Source organism: Symphalangus syndactylus, chromosome 7 (assembly GCF_028878055.3).
Source record: "Symphalangus syndactylus isolate Jambi chromosome 7, NHGRI_mSymSyn1-v2.1_pri, whole genome shotgun sequence".
In the NCBI taxonomy this organism is placed as follows: domain Eukaryota; kingdom Metazoa; phylum Chordata; class Mammalia; order Primates; family Hylobatidae; genus Symphalangus; species Symphalangus syndactylus.
The window spans coordinates 72,621,227-72,634,608 of record NC_072429.2 but is presented as its reverse complement, the minus strand read 5'-3'; positions in this window follow the sequence as shown (position 1 = coordinate 72,634,608).

Below are 13,382 nucleotides of genomic sequence, written 5' to 3'. Positions count from 1 at the left end.
ACATGAACTTGGTGTCTATGTTTGAACTTGAGCTCAATAATTAACACACAAGTTGCACATAATACCTAGAAGACGTAAAAAGGTTTGGACCAATGCTATGGTATTCTTTTGATACCTTATGTCAATATTCCATTAAAGTTCCTTGGTATTCTCTTGAATCTGAAGTCTGATTTAGATAAGCCATAATGGAATTAACATGAAAGCAAGGACCTGAAATTTGTTCAGCTGGTGGTTGACAAAGCTGTTTGCATACTGTGGTAAAGAGCATATCAATCCTTGAATGGAGGCAGAGATGAACAGAAGATTATCACACTGATACACACACTCTTCCTTGTCCGCTGCCTCAACCCAAGCAAACTCGTTCATAAAATGTGAAGAATGATATTGAACATGTGCAGTGGAATTCATGATGATATTTGCTTATGGGAAAACAGTGGAGGTCTTCAGTTTCAGGAATGTATATGCCACATCCTTGCCACTTACAACATATACTTGGATAAAAAGAGTCATAAATATCACGTCATCTGCACAATAAAAGCAGAAGCAAAGGTGAGAATAAGCCCAAGATTATCTAATTATTCTCTGGACATGATTATCTAATTATTTTCTGGGCATATTTTAACAACTGCTTCCGACCAGTAGAGTGAGCACCTATCTAGAGTGCACATAGGTGCTTTGGAAGTTGATAAAGCCCAAGGAGGTGCTTAGACATAGAATTGCTGTAAAGCCAGCAGGTGGTGGAATCCATGACCTAAGAATTTCTACAGATGCATCATAAAAGCAGTTTTACATCAGATAATTGGGCCAAATAAAAAGTCAAGATTGGAAACATTCTAATTCATACATCATCCAAAAGAATAAATATTATGTAAGTGTGCTATTCACTGAAACAAAGCAAGAATTTACAAAATCTCACACAATAGAGCACCAAAGAATGAGATATTTATGTGCTCAAAATAAGGTTTGATGTTATCTACATTCAATTTGTCATGATATAGCAAGTAATGTGAGGAATTCAGCATAATTTTCATGTCTCAGTGTCAGCTTTATTCCATTCAAATTTTGTGTATAGAAATAGTTTTCCATTTTTACTAATAATAATCGTGTTCATTTTTTTCTTCACAAAATAGTATTACTAATCTAAAATGCCATGGCAGGCTATATTTGGGGGTTTTCATTGGTTCACTCAAACTATCAACAATTCCCCTGGATTTGTTTTGACATTCTAAAGACTACCTGAGTAGGTTATAAAGGAAACACTCCAAACCTTTCTGCTCCCCTGCTGCTAGCTTTCAGGAATGTTAACACTGCCTGTGTGTTCAGTACACTTTAGTCCCTTAGTCCCTTGCAAAACCTGAGCTCTCCCTTTCACCTGACCATAGCTCCTTGACAGCATCACCACACCAGTAGCATGCTCAGAGTTCACCAGTGAAGTTTGACAGGCAGATCATACTAGCTGGGGATATTAATTTGAATAGAGAATTGTAAGAAGAACTGAATTTGGGCATCCTGGTCTTCCTTTCTCAGATGCCATTTTTTGAAACCAAGCATACCCTTTCTTTTGAGTCTTCCCCATATTGATTGGGTATGCCAGCACCAAACATCACATGTCCAATTCTGGTAAACTCTAAGAATTGTTTTGGTGTCTATAAAATGGGAACAATAACATCTGCCTCCTAGTGTTTTTTGATAAGAATCCAATTAGGTAACTTTAGTAAACTCCTTGGCACATAGTAGACTCAACATAGAGTAGATACTATTACATTAATAGTCTCAGTTTTATTAGCAAATTTTTTTTTTTTTTGAGACAGTTTCACTTTTGTCACCCAGGCTGGAGTGCAGTGGCAGGATCTCAGCTCACTGCAACCTCTGCCTCCCGGGTTCAAGCGATTCTCTTGCCTCAGCCTCTCGCATGGCTGGGATTACAGGTGCCCAACACCACACCCAGCTAATTTTTTGTATTCTTAGTAGAGATGGGGTTTCACCATGTTGGCCAGCTCCAACTCCTGACCTCAGGTGATTCACCCATCTTGGTCTCCCAAAGTTCTGAGATTACAGGTGTGAGCCACCCCGCCCAGCCTTATTAGCAATGTTTACTTATTCCTCCATCAAACATTTATTATATGCTTAATTGATATTTTAAATTCATTGAAATAAAAAATTCTACAGCCTTAGGTCATTAAGCATCAGGTCCTGCCCTAAGAAATGTACTCTTCATACAGAATCAATTGTAGTTTATACAATTAAATGGGTTTCTTCTCTAAAGCAAAGGGCAGATAAAATTCAAAGCTTTTTGGCCAGAGGCTGTGGCTCACGGCTGTAATCCCAGCACTTTGGGAGGCCTAGGCGCACAGGTCACGAGGTCAGGAGATAGAGACCATCCTGGCTAACACGGTGAAACCCCGTCTCTACTAAAAATACAAAAAAAGTAGCCAGGAGTGATGGCGGGTGCCTGTAGTCCCAGCTACGCGGGAGGCTGAGGCAGGAGAATGGCGAGAACCTGGGAGGCGGAGCTTGCAGTGAGCCGAGATCGCGCCACTGCACTCCCGCCTGGGCGACAGAGAGAGACTCTGTCTCAAAAAAAAAAAAAAAATTCAAAGCTTTTTAACAGTCATCAGAAGGTATAGTGGTGATTACATCTCTCGTAAGAGGCTTAGGAATATTCAGTAACACAGAGCACTCATATGCACTAAGTACAACTATGCATTAATGTCTATTACAAAGACTGCATGATAAAAAGATACAATTAAAGTGTATAAGAAATGATCCAGACAAAGGCTTGCCACGATGATTATACTCTTGGTTGTAGGAACGAACTTCCTGGTGCGTGTAGAGCCTCAGGATTTTCACTGATAATGCAGAAATGTGTTAATGGGCCTAGCTATTATGTTTAATAACTATGGTTATGAACACAGGCAAATGGTTTTGGCTTTAAATAACATTAATATATTTAATCAGAAATAATAGCGTGGCAAATTATCATGTCAGATCTTCCATAACTGAGTAGTCAGGGTAGCAACCATTAGTTTATAAGTTCAATGATTCGTTTGTATAAAGAACAGAAAAGATAAAAACGTATCTATTCCAGTTCAGTGTAGACATCCAGATAGCTTATCTCAAATCCGGTGTTAAGCTAAACTCTTGTGCTTTTCTTCAATAAGTAACAAGAAACAGTTCTACTTTAAGCATATCATTTATATTTTAAGGAAAATATGACATTAGATGAAAGTCACCTCCTGGGACTTTAAATATTGGCCTTTATGTCATTAAAACTTTTTTTTTTTTTTTTTGAGACGGAGTTTCGCTCTGTCACCCAGGCTGAAGTGCAATGGCACACTCTCGGCTCGCTGCACCTCCACCTCCTGAGTTCAAGCAATTCTTCTGCCTCAGCCTCCCGAGTAGCTGGGTTTACAGGCTCCCGCCACCACACTTGGCTAATTTTTCTATTTTTAGTAGAGAGAGGGTTTCACCATGTTGGACAGGCTGGTCTCCAACTCCTGACCTCAGGTGATCCGGCTGCCTCGGCCTCCTAAAGTGCTGGGACCACGCCTGGCCCATTACAACATTCTTTCACTGGCCGGGCGCGGTGGCTAACGCCTGTAATCCCAGCACTTTGGGAGGCTGAGGCAGGCGGATCACGAGGTCAGGAGATCGAGACCATCCTGGCTAACACAGTGAAACCCCGTCTCTACTAAAAATACAAAAAATTAGCCGGGCGTGGTTGCAGGCGGCTGTAGTCCCAGCTACTCAGGAGGCTGAGGCAGGAGAATGGCGTGAACCCGGGAGGCGGAGCTTGTAGTGAGCCAAGATGGCGCCACTGCACTCCAGCCTGGGCCACAGAGCAAGACTCCGTCTCAAAAAAGAAAAAAAAATTATTTTACCAAATCTCATTGTATATTGACCACAATAGAAAGGAGACTATTTCAGTGATTCTCGAACTTTAGCAAGCATTAGAATTGCCTAGAAGTGAAAACAGCTTGTTGAGTTTCTGATCAAGTAGGTGTAGGAATTTATATTTCTAATATGTTCCCAGGTGATGCCAATGCTGCAAATCAGGTGGCCATATCAAAGTGGTCCCCAAAGGAAGCGCTGTAGTATTTAGTCAAGCAATGAACAAGTATTAGGCATCAACTACACACTCAAGGCCTTCTGCTTGGCTGTGTGTGTGATACAGTAAAGAAAAGAAAGAGTGGAAAAGAATATGTACACACATTTAACATCTATATAACAATTTATTATCATGTTATTTAATCCTTATAATAACCCAGGAGGCTAAGAGGTATTTCCTTTACTTTGCATATGAGAAAACCAAGGCACAGAGAGGTAGAGAGAATTGCTTAACAGAACACAGCTGATAAGTAACAGAGCCAAGAGTCCTACCCAGGTACTTCTGGCTCTAAGTCCTGAGTGTTGCTTCCCCTACATTTCAGGCAGCTTTAATTCTGTCCTCTGGCCACCAGGCATTTAAAACACAAAGCCCAGTTGGAGAGTCCTTCTGCCTGCCGTCAGGCAAGAGAGCAGGAATGTTGAGTCCTTGTGTTAATTGGGACATTGGTAACTGTGGTTGAAGGCATTGCGTTTTCTGTTACATGAATGAGAGTCATTCTCAAATCCATGTAGTAGTTTATAGACATTTCTCTCATACCAGATATGAAATTGGACCTCATTCTCTAAGATTTGCACACTCAAATACTTCGATTTATCAGACAGTTCTCACATTTGCAAACCTACACATAACTCCCTCTGTCCATCTGGGTAGACTTTCTCGCTTACTTTTGAAAGAAAAGAACTGTTAAAAATGACGATGGTGTCTGCACGTACAGATTCCATCATGTCCTGCTGACCTCCCTTAGGAAGCCAGATTACTGGCAAGAAGGCAGAGACTGGCAAGAAGCAAGAGGGCTTTTAGAAAAACATCCTGATTCTTATTTTGTCCATAGATGTGTGTAGGACTTAGGAAATCAATCCTTCAAAGAGCAAAAGACAAGCTCCCTATCTGCCTCAGAGAGTTTATTCTCAATACTAAGATTTTCCACAAATGATAAAACTAGATGATACACAGAAGAGAAAATTCAGAGGGTCAATAAACATGAGAAGATGCTCAGCCTGACTGGTAGGCAGGAAGTAGAAAGTGAAATAATTCTGAGTCTATTAAAGTCCAGGGCCTTGTCACATTGATTACATTCTTAGCTGAAATGGGAAAAGGGCCAGATGTGAGATCAGGACTGGATCTTAAATTCAGATCTTCTTTACTTTCCAGCTCTGGAAAGCTTTCCCCGATCATCCCTGGTTGTGAGAAATGCCCTTCCCCATGACTCCAGACCACCTTGCTCTATTCTCAGCACTCCACCCTGCAAAGCAATCATCTGCTTTTCCATCTGTCTCCACCCCTAGGCTGTGTGCTTTCTGCAGGTAGAGACTGTCCCATCTCTCTATTCCTAACAGTGCCCCATATACATAGATATTGAATAAATGTTAATTAACTGATGAGTAAATTGATGAAACTAAAATAGCCTTGTCCTTGGACAACTCACACATTAATGTAAGATAGCCATTTTCCATAACACTCCCTGAGCACCTGATCCCCCAATTCTTTTGTCTCACACTGTCGTGTTACTATGTTAAGTGGGGAGTGGGGGTTGAATATTTTGTGGAAGGGTAAGAAGTTTTAAGCATATGCAAAAGTCCTGCTGAGAGATCAGTAATTTCCATTTTTCAAAAATTATGGCTGAGTCCCTTTGTAAAATCGGTTTGCTAAGCAACTTGATAGTATCTCCAAGAAGGCCAGCAGATCATCCACCTTGGCTAAGAAAATAATTTCTTACTTCCTTGGAAAGACTCATATTAAGATCAGTGCATGGCAGAATGGATGCTAGGAGCTTATTTTAGAGATAAGAGTTCCTGATTCCTTATTTACCTTAGCATGGCAACTGTGAAGATAAGAGAAGTGGACAGATTAGAGCTACGTTGAGGAGATAGAATTAACCCTACTTGGTAATCAGTTGGTGTGGAGGATAAAGGAAAAGTTGGATTCAAGAATGGCATCCAGATTTCTGGCTTGGGCAGTTGGCTGCATGGATAGAGAATGAAAGAGTAGGAGCAGGTGTCTGCAGGTGAACTGAAGACACTGAATTCACTTTTAGACATGGTGCACCTGAGGAGTCTATGAGACGTGCCAAGTAGATAGAATGTACAGGTCCAAGGTTCAAGAGGATACTGTGACCAAGATATGTACTGAGTGTAGAGAGACAAGAAAACACTTAAATGCAATTGTTCGTTCTTCTCTTTACAAATTATTTACTCATTCGTTGAAGCAGGCCTCTCAGCTTAACAAGGCTACATTCAGTAAATTTTTTTTAGTATGGTAAAATACACATGACATAAAATTTACCATTTGATGTGGTTTGGCTGTGTCCCCACCCAAATCTCAACTTGAATTGTATCTCCCAGAATTCCCTGTTGTGGGAGGGACCCAGGGTGAGGTAATTGAATCATGGGGGCCCATCTTTCCCATGCTTATTCCTGTGATAGTGAATAAATCTCACAAGATCTGATGGGTTTATCAGGAGTTTCTGCTTTTGCTTCTTTCTCATTTTCTCTTGCTGCCACCATGTAAGAAGTACCTTTCACCTCCTGCCATGATTCTGAGGCCTCCCCAGACATGTGGAAATGTAAGTCCAATTAAACCTCTTTTTCTTCCCTGTCTTGGGTATGTCTTTATCAGCAGCCTGAAAACAAACTAATACAGTAAACTGGTACCAGCAGAGTGGGGCATTGCTGAAAACATACCTAAAAATGTGCAAGCAACTTTGGAAATGGGAAACAGGGAGAGATTGGAACAGTTTGAAGGGCTCAGAAGAAGACAGGAAATTGTGGGAAACTTTGGAACTTCCAAGAGACTTGTTAAATGGCTTTGCCCAAAATGCTGATAGCAATATGGACAATGAAATCTAGGCTGAGGTGGTCTCAGATGGAGATGAGAAACTTTTTGGTAACTGGAGCAAAGTTGACTCTTGTTATATTTTAGCAAAGAGACTGGTGGTATTTTGCCCCTGCCCTAGAGATTTGTGGAACTTTGAAATTGAGAGAGATGATTTATGGTATCTGGCAGAAGAAATTTCTAAGCAAACAGCAAAGCATTCAAGGGGTGACTTGGGTACTGTTAAAGGCATTCAGTTTTATAAAGGAAGCGGAGCATAAAAGTTCAGAAAAATTGCAGCCTGACAATGTGATAGAAAAGAAAAACCCATTTTCTGGGGAGAAATTCAAGCTGGCTGCAAAAATTTGCGTAAGTACCAAGGAGCCTAATGCTAATCCCGAAGACCATGGGGAAAATGTCTCCAGGCCATGTCAAAGACCCTCAGAGCAGCGCCTCGCATTATGGGCCCAGAGGCACAGGAGGAAAAAGTGGTTTGGCGGGCCAGGCCCAGCGTCCCCGTGTTGTGTGCACCCTAGGGACTTGGTGCCCTGTGCCCCAGCCACTCCAGCTGTGGCAGAAAGGGGCCAACATACAGCTCAGGCTGTGGCTTCAGAGAGTGAAAGCCCCAAGACTTGACAGCTTCCACCTGGTGTTGAGCCTGCGGGTGCACAGAAGTCAAGAATTGAAGGTTGGGAATCTCCGCCTCGATTTCAGAAGATGTTGGAAATGCCTCGTGCCCAGGCAAGAGTTTGCTGCAGGGGTAGAGCACTCATGGAAAACCTATGCTAGGGCAGTAGGGAAGGGAAATGTGGGGTCAGAGCCCCCACAAAGAGTCCCTACTGGGGCACTGCCTAGTGGAGCTGTGAGAAGAGTGCCACCATCCTCCAGACTCCAGAATGGTAGATCCACTGACAGCTTGCACCGTGCAGCTGGAAATGCTGCAAACAACGCCAGCCCATGAAAGCAGCCAGGAGGGAGGCTGTACCCTGCAAAGCCACAGGGGGAGAGCTGTCCAAGACCATGGGAACCTACCTCTTGCACCTGAATATGAGACCTGGTGTCAAAGGAGATCATTTTGGAGCTTTAAGATTTGACTGCCCCACTGGATTTCAGACTGGCATGGGTCTTGTAACCCCTTTGTTTTGGCCGATTTCTCCCATTTGGAATGGCTGTATTTACCCAATACTTGTACCCCCATTGTATCTAGGAAGTAACTAGCTTGCTTTTGATTTTACAGGCTCATAGGCAGAAGGGACTTGCCTTGTCTCCAATGAGACTTTGGACTGTGGACTTTTAGGTTAGTGCTGAAATGAGTTAAGACTTTGGGTAACTGTTGGGAAGGCATGATTGGTTTTGAAATGTGAGGACATGAGATTTGGAGGGGCCAGGGGCGGAATGATATGGTTTGGCTGTGTCCCCACCCAAATCTCAACTTGAATTTTTTCTCCCAGAATTCCCATGTGTTGTGGGAGGAATCCAGGGGGAGGTAATTGAATCATGGGGGCAGGTCTTTCCTGCGCTATTCTTATGATAGTGAATAACTCTCACAAGATCTGATGGGTTTATCAGGAGTTTCCACTTTTGCTTCTTTCTCATTGAGTCTTGCCACCACCATGTAAGAAGTGCCTTTCACCTCCCACTATGATTTTGAGGCCTCCCCAGCCACATGGAACTATAAGTCCAATTACACCTCTTTTTCTTCCCAGTGTCAGGTATGTCTTTATCAGCAGCATGAAAACGGTCTAATACACCACTCTAATGATTTTTAAGTGTACAATTTAGTGGTATTAAGTACTTTCACATTTTTGTGCAACCATCACCACTACCCATCTTCAGTAGGTTTTTTAAAATTTATTAAAATTGCCTTTAAAAAATGACTTTGTAATTAATTTCACTATTAGAAGCTCTTTTTTACTACAGAGGTGTTTGAAGTTATTACATAACTTGTTGAAGTTATTGATTATCAAATCAAATATACAATTTTTCTAATTCATTTTAGAACAAGGAATTTGATCATTAAACTACTGTTAAGTATCTGTGGATGCTTAAGCTGTCTTCAGCTTAATCATGAAGGGCGAGGAGGGTTTTTCTTTACCAGAAGGAACCTGGGCCTTGCCATCAGGCCTGAGGGCACAAGAGGAGCAGCTGCTGATCACTACTGCACAGGCCCCTTCCTGCATGAGGGGACACAGGCATCTTTTTCCTCCTTCCTGTTGTTTCAGCTTCCAGTGCAACTGAGTCTACTGCTGAACTCAGAAATAAATTTAAAAACCAACCACAAAGTTTAATCTTGAAGTCCACCAATATTTTTTAGTTATCTAATTGGAGAGGTCTTCTATTTACTTATTGAAATATGAAAAGAAAAGAAAAAAAAAAAGGAAGCAGAATTAAAGCATCTGTAGGCCCTGGAAAACCAAAAAAGCAAAGACATCTTTTCTTCTCGAATGCCCTTTCAGTTCTCTTATCCTCTGGAAAACAGTAGTCATCTATTAAAATGTTCATTGATCTACAGTTAAATGGTAAATCACTGGATAAACCAAAAGTCTAAGTTGCCAAAATCTCAGCTGCTTAAAAATCTTTCACTAGCATACAGAATCATTATCAGGCAATCTTATTACTCTTTGCCAGATATTTGCTTTCCCAGACATTTTTAATCCTTGGTCATGACGATGTGACCTAATTCTGACCAAGGAAACTCTTCTAGAAAATGTTTGCTTTGCTAAGAGAGCTAGGTATCAGAGAGCTCAATGGTGTTGCACCTTCCTTTTTTTTTTGTCTGTCTTGAACATAAATGTGATCCCTTTTGCTATGGCAGCCATCTTGCAACCATGAAGCAACAAGTATAAGATGAAAAACCCAACAAGAATTGGGAAAGAGCCTGGATCCTTAATAACACTGTTGAATGTTTCATGTTAAGGAAACAATAAATGTCATTATGGTTTAATTCCCTTTTTAAAAAATCTCAGCTGCTATTAAAATTGCAAAAAGAGGAAGAACATTATTTCTACCTTATGTATGAAAGAGATTATCAACAGTATTCATGCTTGTCATTTGCATCTAACTCTGAAAAATAAGAGACCATTGTATAAATTGATTCATTTCTGTGAGAAGAGTTGGCCTTCTAAGACCTCAAAGACCCTGAATAGACACTAGCACAGTCGCTGGCTCCTCCATGAGCATTCCCTGCACCGCTCAGCTGGAACCTTTCACTCTCCTCTGAGGGTCTGACTTCCTCTACAACCTCATAATTGCACTAATCAGACTCTACTTCAGTCACTTCCATTTATTGAGTGACAATTGTGTGCTGTCCTCTTGAAAGTGTTTTGTGATGTTTTCTTCTATTCTTTGCAATAAATAACTACGAAATCATCATTATCATCATCCCCAATTTTACAAATTAAAAAAACAACAAGGGCCAGGAGCGGTGGCTCACGCCTGTAATCCCAGCACTTTGGGAGGCCGAGGTAGGCGGATCACAAGGTCAGGAGTTCGAGACCAGCCTGGCCAATATGGTGAAACCTCGTCTTTAATAAAAATACAAAAATTAGCCAGGCATAGTGGCATGCACCTGTAATCTCAGCTACTCAGGAGGCTGAAGCAGGAGAATTGCTTGAACCCAGGAGGCAGAGGTTGCAGTGAGCTGAGATCACACCATTGCACTCCAGCCTGGGTGACAAAGAGAGATTTCGTCTCTAAAAAAAAAAAAAAAAAAAAAACACACACACACACACATGCACACAATTGGACTCCCTAAGGTAACTTGTATATCCAGTGGCACCCACACAGCTGGTAGTAATAGGGCTAGAATTTGAAACCAGATCTATTTTTGAAGCCTGTCTCACAGGGTTTGTGAGAATTGACTTCCCAGTTTCTTTTAATGGCGTTATCAGCCACCATTCCCTCGAGCTTGAAACGGGACTTCTCTGTGTCTGAGCCATCGTTGCTGCCCACACATTCTGCCTCCAGTGTGCCTCAGATGATCCCCTTTTCCATTCCCACAGCCCCCATTCCAGTGCAGCTCCTCCTTATCGCCAGCTGGAGGGTCACAGACACATCCAAACTGGTCTCCCTGCCCCCGATCTGCCCTCTCTACTGCTGCAGCTAGGACTTTCCAGAGATACAAAGCCAATTCTTTCCAAAACTCCACTCTAAGCCTCATGCTTCCTTATTCAAAAACGTGTACCAACTTCTTTGCTGTCACATACATTGCAAGAAACAGGGAAACGGGCCTCCGTGTATTCCCAGGATCAGGTCTAACTCTTTCTGATTAAGAGTCTCAGTGTCGACGAATGTCAGAGGCTACCCCCACAAGGGGGTCCGGGCCCCCTGCTGAGTCTCAGCTTTTCAATGGCCAGCCCTTGGCCATGAGAAATCAGCCGGGGGAGGGGCAACGAGCAGGCTGTGGTCGCTCAGAAAACTCACTGGAAACTTGAGGGCTGCATCTGTGCACCCACGCGCAAGCCAGGCAGGCCTGAGATACTTTGTCAGGCCTATGCCTTCCTGTCATTGGAGTGCAAGAGGGCTTCTGAAGGACCCCCAAGTTCCCCAAGGAGCTGCTCAACACTAAGGGGACCCCCACAGACTGGGCCAGCCAGATTTTCCAGCTTCACATACACACAGCCTCAAGCTGCTGTGCTTCCAATGGGGAGTCTCTGCTTTACAAATGATAATTTTACATTCACTAAGTAGAATGAAGAATAACTTGCTTCTTGATCCAAACTACAGAAAATAAATCCCAATGGAACCATCTCTCCTGAGGGGATTTGCAGAAGTTGGGCTCTCCACTCTGCACATCTGTGATCCTTTCAAGCATGACTGTTTTTTCCTTATGATGTGCTATTTATTTACACCTGTTTAGTTATTTTAACCCAATGAATATGTTCTTTTATTTTACTATAGTAACCATTTTATTATACTATATATACATTTCATAACATCGTGTTATATGTGTATAGACTATATAACAATATATATAGTGTGTGTGTATTTACAGTATGTAACACAATGTTATGAAATATATACATATTAAAGTGTGTGTGTGTGTGTGTGTGTCTCACTATGTTGCCCAAACTCCCAGCCTCAAATAATCCTCCTGTCTCAGATGTGATTACAGGCACGAGCCACCAAAGTGCTGGGATTACAGGCATGAGCCACCATGTTCAGACCAAAATATATTTAAAATATATACACCTTAGGGGAGAAAACCACTTAAATGAAAGTACTCTTATATTAATATTTACAACTGAGCATGATATTTTCATATCCATCGAAAGCGAGCCCAAGTTTTTATAAGATTGAGACCACCTAGGGGTCCTTCTTGGACTCTGATTCTCCTTCCTGCCCAACGCTGGGCCTCATTCTCAGCCAGTCCCTCCCAGGTTTCCTTTCCCACATTCTGCTCCTCTCTCCACTGACTGAGGGCTACAGATTCCTGTGGAAGACAGCGCCTCCACTTTGGAGTCCTCCCTCACCCTGACCACCACCCTACCCCACCACACACATACCCTCAGCTCTGACCCATCAGGCATAAAAGAATGTGTCCCTCCCAGAAAAGAATGTTAAGGGGGTGGGTAGGAGGTGGGGGATGGTAGGCCACAGGTCCTGTGTGAAAACACACTAGCAGGCTCTGGGGTATCCATCAGCCATCTATGTTGATCCCCCTCTCTCACCACCCAGCACCCAGGAGTGGGCTGCATTCTGCAGACTCAGCTGCAGTCCAAAGCTACAAGCTATGATCCACATCTGGATGTCACAGGTTGGGTTCCCTGGGAAGATAAAACAGAGATTGACAGACATGCAGATGCCTATTAGTGCTCTTGGGCCAGCACCTCTGGTGGGGACAGAGCAGGAGAGGGAGAGGTTGCCCCAGCCGCAGCCCCAAAGAGGACCTCAGCTGACTCCATGGGGACCTTGAGCTCTGAGAGAGCCTTCAGAGTTGGCACAAGTTGGGCAAAAGACCCAAGCCTCAGTTCCTGGGTGTGGAAGGAGGTGGGACTGTGGGCAAGGTAGTCTCTTCAGTAGAGGCAGTCCCCAAAGGACTGGCAGCTGAGGGCCATCTTCCTGCAGCACGTCTGACAGCCAGGGCAGTAAGTCCCTCATTCCTTAGACACTGGGGCCTTAGAGCAGCCACCACTCAGGGGTTCCCTCTCTGCTTGCTGTCTTCAGCAACTCCAAGGAAGAGTTCCACTTCCTCCAGGAAGTCCCCATCACCACTTCCCCTCACTGGGACTATGCCTCCTCTAAGCCCCTCTAGCACTACCACTCTGTGGCCCCTTCTGTTTTGCAATCCAACCTTCATGTTTAACAAGCCAGACTGCACGCTCTGAAGGCAGTGATACACGTTGTTTATACTGCCCCTCCTCACATCGTGCCTTCTCCCCATGGAGCAGTGTATTTCAAGGGGCAGAAGGTGGGCTCAAATCTGGACGGAATTCTTACCTGTTGAAACAGCTTAAACAAGCTA